This window comes from Parambassis ranga, chromosome 21 (genome assembly GCF_900634625.1).
Source record: "Parambassis ranga chromosome 21, fParRan2.1, whole genome shotgun sequence".
In the NCBI taxonomy this organism is placed as follows: Eukaryota; Metazoa; Chordata; class Actinopteri; family Ambassidae; genus Parambassis; species Parambassis ranga.
This window is the reverse complement of record NC_041041.1, coordinates 17,385,686-17,395,455: the sequence shown is the minus strand read 5'-3', so window position 1 is coordinate 17,395,455 and position 9,770 is coordinate 17,385,686. Positions and strand designations below refer to the sequence as shown.

Below are 9,770 nucleotides of genomic sequence, written 5' to 3'. Positions count from 1 at the left end.
ATATTTCTCTGTTGACATTATGGGTCACAGTTTTAAAGAATTACAATGACTAGAAGTGCATAAAGTGATATGTATAATATACTTAAAAAAGTTTTGTTTTGAATACATCAGAACCCATAAATGATTCTCATACATATGCAACCATTTTTGCTGCCACACTAGAAAATATATTCATATAGAGATTTCTTTAAAAAATGTATTGAAAGACTTTATACTGTAGGATGTGTTTCCTGGTGTTGGGCTGATGATTCATCTACACCTTATTTGGTAAGATTTATATTTGACTCTATAGGTTGGTAATGCTTAATTTAACCCTGTCGTCTGTTTAGGTCCACCAGCCAGATTTTGAGTCACCCCGTTCTGCTGGAAGGCTGATAGCCACAGGTCACATGACCTGGAAGAAAAAACCCAGGAGACTTTTGGGATCCCTCTTTGGTCAGTGCTTCTTGCTCTTATTGCTTGCACACTATAGGAAACATGGCTGATGGGTTATTTTGATTCATAGTCGATAGTGGCAGAAGCTTGGTAAGCTTTAAAATGAATCGAGCTTGTGCAGAAAGATGAGCGTTACCAAGAAAATCAGCTCATGTATTGATCACTTCAATGCAGTTAAGCGATACACAAGTGAAAAGCAGTGTGAAATCATTATGAGAACAGAAACTGATAACTGAGTTGAGGTTTGACATCAATTCTAAATGCTCTCATAAAGCACTTTCTTATTCTTGACAGCATGCTGTATTTTCTGTTTTAGCATGGGCTGGCTATCAACCTGAAGGGAAGTCTAAAGGCTGATGAACTTATCAGTGTGAGACCATATTGCGCTGGAGTCCTATATGCCCTGGGAACACAACACCCAGTGCAAATCTGGTAAGTAACAAAACTCACATTTCTCAGCTTTGTCAGAGTGAAATAGATGAAGCTTAAGCAGGTGTCCTGCTTTGAGGTTCTGGACTGGGCGATGGTCACTGACACTGATATGTATTTATCAGTTTTAGGCAATCTTACCTTTGAGTCACATGATTTTGTTTGGTTGAAGGGCAAGGCTCTAAGTAAATGCCTTTCCCCTGATACTACAGTCCATCTCCTCCACCACCATAACGTATCAGACTTCTAATTACCTTGACAAAACAAATAAAAGTACAATAAGTGTAGTTTCACAGATATTAAACTAGGTCCACAACGAGGATTTTAACATTCTGTACAAGTGTACTATATTAGTTGTCCATCTTCACGGGCACACACTCAAATCTTGATTTAAAAGTCTGGCAGGTGACTTGAGGGAAGACATACAAAAACAAAAACAATGGACGGGCTTGGATTAGGCCAAGAAGATGAATGTACTAGAAAAGAAAAACACAATATATTCCATAAATTATACATGCCTCTTCCTGACTGAACCAGTTCCAAACCATAAAATATCAGAATGTGGGGAAAGAAAAACATTCTCCCAGTCATGCACCTTGACCACAGAACAGCCACAGTTAATGTACTTCCTCCAGAGACATAATTAATCCTGAGAGGACATGGCAGCCTGTGAAAAAATATCCCTTTTACTTGAAAACTAATTAAACATCAAATTAAAAATCAGAATTTCAGGATGTGTCGTTCTGATTTCCATCAACAGTTTGTGCAGAAGTCCATTTTACTCCATTAAACTGTGAGGACACTGTCCTTAAGGCTGATTCTAGCCTTTGTAGCCATGACACTTTCTCCCATCTTTGACAGGTTTGAAAATAGCACATCAACGTCAAGGCTGAATACACACAAAGCCACACACAAAAGGGGGGGGGCTCACATGTCCTGTATTTTGTCAGAGAAACAAATCCTCTACAACTGTTAAGAGGATGAGGGAGCTGAAATGAAAGTGTTTGTTTAAATGAATCAACATTTGTAATGCTATCAACTACAAACACAGATTAATGGACTAAAGAAAAGTCATCTCAACCTTCATTTCCTCCTTAAATGAGACAATTTCCAGCCTTAATGGGGCCCAAACTTCAAGTGACAAAATAGTTTGGGAATTAATCTTTATTTGTTTTGTACTCTGTGTGCTGATATATATTCACATTTCATTTACCGATGGTCAGGACTGGGAGAAAAACTACTAAATGCATTAAAAAAAAACAGCCTGATGCACATCTGTTGTGTCTAAAAACATTTCAGCATCAATATGTGAAGCCACTGGGATAGAAGGGCCTTCTTGGCTGTAATGAAATGTTCAGCCTTGAGATGCAGACTTTCAGTTAGACGATACTTTTCTACAAGGACTTGTACATCCCACCCTAACAGTATGCACAGACTCATTTATATATAGTTCACAGCAACAAAGTTGTATTGTAGTGTATTGTATTATCACCAAAGTTCACTTGCAAACTACCCTCCGGTGCTTTAGATCATTTCCACTTGCCGTTCTGGACATTTCTATTAAAACAGTAGCTTCAAGAGAAGGACAGCTACACAAATATCCATGCAGCAGAGTGACCCTGTGATACGCCCAATACAACAATCTTTGCTCAGTTCCTATTAAGCAGCTTTTCCAATATGCAGTCAATCTGGAATTGTGTGATGAATATAAACTATACACAGCCACCAGCTATAATCTCTAAATCAAATAGCCACACTATACAGCGAGGCCCATACATGTTGGCATAACTGATGCTGTTCAGCTTCAGCTTTCTTAAAAGTGAGGGGTGAGAATAAAATAACAGGACCGAAAAGTTTTCCTTCAGGTTTTTCTGCATGGATATATAAGCCAGTTTTGTACGTGCCTGTGCATACATGTGAGTTTTGACAATTTAATACTTGCAGCAGTGCTTTATAGATTGATCCTGAAGAAAAAAAAATATATCTAAGCTGGCTCCCTCTACAGAGCATTGCTTTAGACTGATATGACTAAGTCAGCACATACTGGCTTCCTTTCATACCCCTACAGGGAACCAACACTGCGCTGCACTCTGCTGCCTTTGACCATATTATGGAGTCTGTACCATACGCCATACAGACAGACTAAGTAGACATATTAGAGATTTCACACTCACACGTACCGTTCAACTTTTCTTTCAAAGACAAAGAAATTGCAGTACAATGCTGTTTTTAGATAGAGAATGCATTGCATTACTCCTTAGACTGACTGACTCTGACAATCACCTTAAAATACATCTAATACAAACTAAATTCTTGGGGTATTAAAGTAACTCATCAACTCCAGATTGTTTGTTGTTTGTGTGTGTATATATATATATATATCAGATCATCGTGTACTGACAGCTGTTGTCTAAATGCTTAGGCACAAACAAACAATGTAATTGCTATTGATTTTATGTGCATGTTGTTTTCTCCCTTCTTTCAATATCCTGACAATTGAAAATAAGTGGCCTACCTCAAAAAACTCTACGCACAGAAGGAGCTCTGCTCGCACTGATGGTTCCCACTAATTCTGAACAACATTAGCTATATCTCTGTAGCAGTTAGAGTTATTGTTGTTATTGTAAATTGAGGGTTCTTTTTTCAAATGTACATAATTGAAATATCTACGATTTTCATACATAGAGTGTACAAAAAGACACACAAAGTGTACACACACTAACAAATAAAGCTCGGTCTCATGATGTTATCTATCTCCACAGAAGCAGCAACACATACTCTGTGGTTTGTCCCCTGAACTGGTAAAGGGTGATTAAGGCAGATCTGTAAAGATGTAATGAAGTGACAGCCGATCCTTGAGACTCACAACGATGCAGGGGTATTTCCCCTAAGTGCCAAGCAACTGCGGTCATCTGGCTGCCTGTCTTGCCATTATTCTACCAAACCTTTTCATGATGTCAGGTTGAGTAACTTTTCCACTTTAGCATCAGATTGGCCATCAGTCAGACAGCTGTACTTCTCAGATTTTTACTTCCTACTGAATCCTTACAGGCAAGTCAGACTAGCTACACAGCCACTCCACGTCACAATGAACATTTTCTATTTTAAAAAATCCGTCATTTATTTGTCCATTTAAGTGCATCAAAGGAAATACTTTCCCCAAAGTGTCAGCAGAAAATGGCCTACGCAAAATAGCTATACAAGTAATAGTAAAGCACTACAAGCAGCTCTAACATTAGGCATGGTTATTTACTCCTGTAGTATGTTGTGTGAGGCAGAATCTTAGACCTGTATTTATACTAAAGCCAATGAACATACCCTGGCCCACTCAACAACCTTGGTCAAAATACTCATGGTATGCTGGGACAAATAAAGATCATGGATCAATGTCAATCCTGAAGAATCCTGTATATGAGCTACCTGAAACTAATCTCAAGCACTCTGTGATTGCACTAGCACCTAAACATGCCATCTAGGGAGAGGACCATATACTGCTGTGCATTCTGCTCCAAAGAAAAGGGGGGGGGGGGGCTGCAAAAGCAGAATGCAACCTTTAAATTGCTCAGTGAGGAAGGACAGAATTTCTCTGTGAATGGAAAGCTAGGAAAGGTCAGCAAAAGCTTTGTGGAACTGGCTAGCATGATTGATTGGAGTGGAAGTGAACCAAAACGAATAGGAGCAGTTCTTGTTTCATGCTTAAGCATCCAAAGCTGCAAAGATGGTTTAGTGCAGCAATTAGTTTTTTTTTAGTGACAATCTTCACTGCAACCAAGAAAATAGAATTGAACAAACTTAAGCAGTGATGTTTATCCTTGTACCTGCGTGTCATACAGTTGCTATTTGTGGCAACCATCGTGTAATGACCCTGCTCTCATGAACAGGTGCAACCCCAGTAATATGCACACGTTCTGTTTTCAGGGACAAAAATATCAACCTCATGTTTTTCTGTGCTGGAAATACAAACCTGCCATGTAAGCTGCTGGCCTTGGATAAGGAGTGTTATACATATGCTTTTGTGGGGTGTTTGTTGTATTTGCTTACACATTAAAATACATTTTGTCATTTAGTGGTGCTCCATCCAGATGCTGCAACAGCACACAATAGTTATTGTTTAGTGTGTCCTTAAAAGTCCATAACGTGCAAAAAATACTATTCTTAACATATTTTGATACATTATTTAACAGTTATGTGGGTGTGGAGACAGGATGTGATTGAAGACTCCAAACTACTCTGTGGGCAGCTGTGCTTAACAAGGATGGATCTCTGGAGAGGCCTTTTTTTTGAGAGGAGCTCAACATGTGTGCAATGTGTTTATACTATCTATCATTTGTAAACGCAACCACTTCATTTCTGCAATTTGTCTTTGAAAATGCAGTCATGAAGAGAAATGTTTCAGTGGAAATGAAATTAGATTCTGTGCCAAGCCATTTGTTATCACTGGAACAATAAACTGCCTGTTGAGAGAGATGTCCTATTTAACTGCAAAGCCGTATCACATCAAATAAAAATTCCGGTTTCCTTAATGACCTTAATGCTTTTTGTTTCATGTATCTGGTTGATGCATGTACATATAAATATTGTTTAATTTATAACTTGATTTATGGACATTTTTTTAGAAACCTGAAATTAGGTAAGAAAACCTATATGTCCATGATGTAACATTATGCCCTGTATTCCCTTCCTGTTTACATTCTACTTTTAATGTGGGTTTCTGAAGAATGTATATTTACATACAAAGTATCCTTCAGGAATTTCTAAACTATGTCACTAGATCATTTGTTCACAATACGCAGACAAGGCCCCATTATCATCACAAGGAGAGCTTCATAACTGAGCAGATGGTAGTGCAGAGTAAAGTCTGTTCATTAAGTGGCTTACAACTTGTACCTCCTTTCTATTACCTTGAATACACAATTTCCCCATTGTGAGACAAATAAAGGTTTTCCTAATCTTAATCTTAATCTTGACAAAAGCTGCAGTCAAAAATTACACGAGTAACAAGAGAAGATACTGGCAAACCAATTTAATTAACCCATCTACTATCATCACCACTTTCCAACAAAATACAGCATATCCACACTAAAACCATCATCATCATCATCATCATCATCATCATCATGTAGCTACACAACAGCTTCCTAATACATGCATGTACTGTAGTTTGCATTGACAGCATCCGGCTAAATGGTACAGGCTTCTCATGGCACGGCCAGGAAAGCGTTATAAAACCATTTTCATGCATAAATAGGTGAGCAACATTTTAAGCAGGTGCAATTAATTAGACAATTTGGATTTTTTTGCCTTGAGCAGTATCATTATTTAACGCACCGACTGTGACCACATATGAGATCAGGCCCAATTTTCCCATTATGATAGAGTTTTGTCTGGCCCACCCTGACTGAACAAGGATTCAGGCAACACATAAAAAACAAAGTGACCTCCTTTGCTTGTTCATATCGACCAAATGCATTACAATTTTATCTGGTGTCCCTTATGCACCACTTACCAAGTAACAGAAAATAGGGCCTAAAACTAAAACTAGTGGAAATAGTGTATTTGTAATATGTAATATTTTATTCTATTTTATATGCATTCTAACACTTGTCATCAATAAATATTTCTAGGCTTGATGACTTCATATTGTAATAACAAAACATTAAAAACAACCCAAATGTATCCATTTAATCTTAATTGTAGCACTTGCAAATTGGGTTACCTTAATCTTATAATACAACTTCTATTGTAAGTAGTCGTGAGCAAAACCGATTTATTTCGTATTTTACAGTACATGGGTGATTAGAAGAAAGAAGGAGAATTAAAAAACTCCATAACCTCAAAGTTAAAGTGAACTTGTTGGTCTTAAAGTAAACAGAGGAAAAAATACTGGGTCATCCGAATTTTTGGTGCCTGAAATCCTAAAGGCTATATTGAAGTCATAGTTTCTGGTTCAACTGTTATGTCAGACATCTTGACAAACTTTTCACACACACACTAAACAGAAAAAAAACAATACTATTTTGCATCCAGGGTTTCCTGCAGGGTGGTTACAGCATTGACATATCTATGAGTTGGAGACGCTGACAGCAGTTAGCTCTATCAGAATGGGAAGAAATTAATAAAAACAAACATAAAAGCAGAACAATGAGATAAGAGTAGTGTTTGCAAGTCATTATTGACCTGGATAATAATTGCAACTGTGTTATCTGATCATAAAATACACCTGTCCCTTGCACAGAGAAATGCGGTCATTCAATTCCAGAGTACTGATTACTGGTTTGCCAACACAGTAGCATAAAAAATGAAAAATGGATATTTGTATGTAGCAAGAAAATAGTTTGGATGGCACTAACACTGTTTTAATAGGGTCCAGCAGTAATATATTTCTGTTACTATACTGAGCATCCATGTGTACCCAGCCACTGCGGTACAGTGTGACGCTCGCTCATGTGTTTCGAACATACAGTAAGAGGCGACTTTAACGCCACTGATTCGTGTCATATCAGTAAGCAACAATACAGCCCATAATAACATTTAACCGACTACAGCATTTAGCAAGCACATTCAGCGACTTTGCTGACATGTCACTTAGAATAACCAGGCGCCCATTTCAACTGCTTGCCACCTCCAACCCCCCCCAACCCCAAACCCTGAAGGGCAACCTAATCTGGGGCACCCATCATATCGTCTGCCCCCATATAGGAGGACACTTGCCCACACAAAGGGCAAAACATGAGGAAAAATGCCCAGATCGGCGCTCTCTCGTCCAAATTGGGGAATAATTTCGGGTTACACTGCAAATGTGACGTCATCGGTTGTGATTCATCGCTCACATGACTCCTTGTACTAGCCAATGGCTTGCTAGCTTTGCTTCTCGTCTGAGCGATAGGAGGAAATAGCATTACAATTTCATTTGGCTAATCCGTTGTTAACAGCTGAGGTGGTGGTCATCTCTTTTGGAGCATCAGAAAGGTGAATACTTTTTAATTTATTCAACATTATGTCAGATATGTTTTATTGTTTTAGTGTGCTGACTATTATACATCTTTAGGGGTAAACATGTTATAGCAGGCCTCTTCTCTTCCATGGCTTTGTGTAGACTGACATTTTGGGGAGGGGGATAAAAATAATGAGAGCAGACACAAATTTCAAGTTTTCCAGTGAATCGCTTTGAATAGATGAGATGTGATGTCTTAGCATGTTAATTTCTTCTATGATCAATCGTGCCGTCTGCATTCTCGCTCCATTTCTAAATAGGAGAATAGAAAAAAATAGGACATTAGTTGCTTAAATTGCTTATAATTTAGGTAGCTCCATATTTTTTAGGGATACCTGTTCTGCATAGTAGCACATTCCCTTTGAATGATATATATGAATTTTAATTTCTGATGTTGGAACATATAGGGAGTGTTAACAGTGAAGTAGACGGTTTAGTCTGTATCACTATCTGAGTAAGGACATGACTAATAACTGATACCGACAGCAAATAAAAAACAAGCAATGCCTTTAATTTAATAGTCAGAATGAAGACAAGGGGAACCTGTGTGCCAGCTGACAAGAACACATGCACCAGTAAACTGTGTTAGCCCTACAAGCTAATGCTAAATGGCAGAAGAACAATGCAAGCGGCTGTCGGCTTGTGACTGTGATTTATGTTGAGGTCTTAACCAGGCCGACTGATAGAAGATGACAGGTCACAGCCTGCTTTTGGGGCAAAATGGGAGGGTCTGGCTGAATGGCTACTTACACACAAGTGCAACACATCCTTGGTACATGTAACAACATATATCTTTTCAGTCTTCTATTGTATCAGGTCTGTTTGTAGCTGTGAAACCCTTTTGAAATCTTAAAAAATGCTCCGCAACTAACAGAGGGTGCTAATAGGCTACAGCAACTAGCAGGTGATGTTTATCCTATACAACACGGTGACAACTGTTGTTTGAGGTTAGCCTCTCAAAAGATGCTCCTGGTGCAGAAAATGCACTTAATGGGTAGACTGCTATAATTAGAAGCCCAGCATGCGCTGGTGATTTGAACTACACGAGGCAGGAAAGTCAAGTCTTTTGTAAAATACAAAAATACAGTCTGCTTGATCAACAGTGCATTTTGAGTGCACAACACAATGTAAGCTAGAATACACTAAATGACAACAGAAGGTAATTCAGCAGTAAAATAACATTCAAGTGTAGTTTATTATTTTAAAATGTACATAGCTGATTAATTTTATCGATACTGCATCTAAATCGTGCTTCTTCTGCGATCCTTCCAATCCCTGTCTGATATCACTGACTTGCCTTGCTATTGCTGTTCTGTCATTGTATGTCAAAAGATAATAGGATCCCTAAAGCATCGATTGTCCTTGGAAGCACAACACATGAACATCAGGAGTGATAAACTGGACACTCAATACACACTGGATTATCAGAGAAGACATCTATCGATGACAAATCAAGGATTTTCAAAGATTACTACACATTCTAAATGATAATTTGGGATGAAGGTTGCAACATAAAGTTAAGAGATCAGTTTAATGTCATAAAAAAGAAATAAATAAATAAAAAAGCAGCCAATTTATGTTATGTATGAAACTGTTATATGTACACAAATGCAAGAGTATTAGTAGGGATAGGGCCGATCTGATCCAGTATTGGTATCGGGTTCTGATCCCAACGTAATTCGCCGATACAAGTCATGTCACCATTCTGGAAAACCATACCACAGTTTGCAGCCAGCTAGCAAATTCCTATATACTAACCTATAAATGAGAATTAGCGATCTATCGGCCAATCAGAAAATAGAATTTCTTGTTGCCGGGTGGGGTCTGAGTTTCAGCTGCAAGTAGGCAGCAGATGTAACCTATGCTCTGAATGCAAGTTGTAGAGGAGCTGGAGGTGGAAGAGAACGGTGAG

At 38.3% G+C, this 9,770-nt stretch overlaps 1 protein-coding gene across 4 annotated transcripts in view; it reads left to right on the top strand.

The window, feature by feature from the left end:
- The first annotated feature begins 343 nt into the window (after nucleotides 1-343).
- pcbp3 (poly(rC) binding protein 3) overlaps nucleotides 344-9,770 on the top strand; it is a 31,941-nt gene continuing 22,514 nt past the window's right edge. For all 4 annotated transcript variants that reach the window (XM_028393863.1, XM_028393862.1, XM_028393860.1 and 1 more), the window contains exons 1-2: nucleotides 344-435; nucleotides 752-867. The gene's annotated coding sequence lies outside the window, so the exon portion shown is untranslated. The remainder of the gene's footprint in view (nucleotides 436-751; nucleotides 868-9,770) is intronic.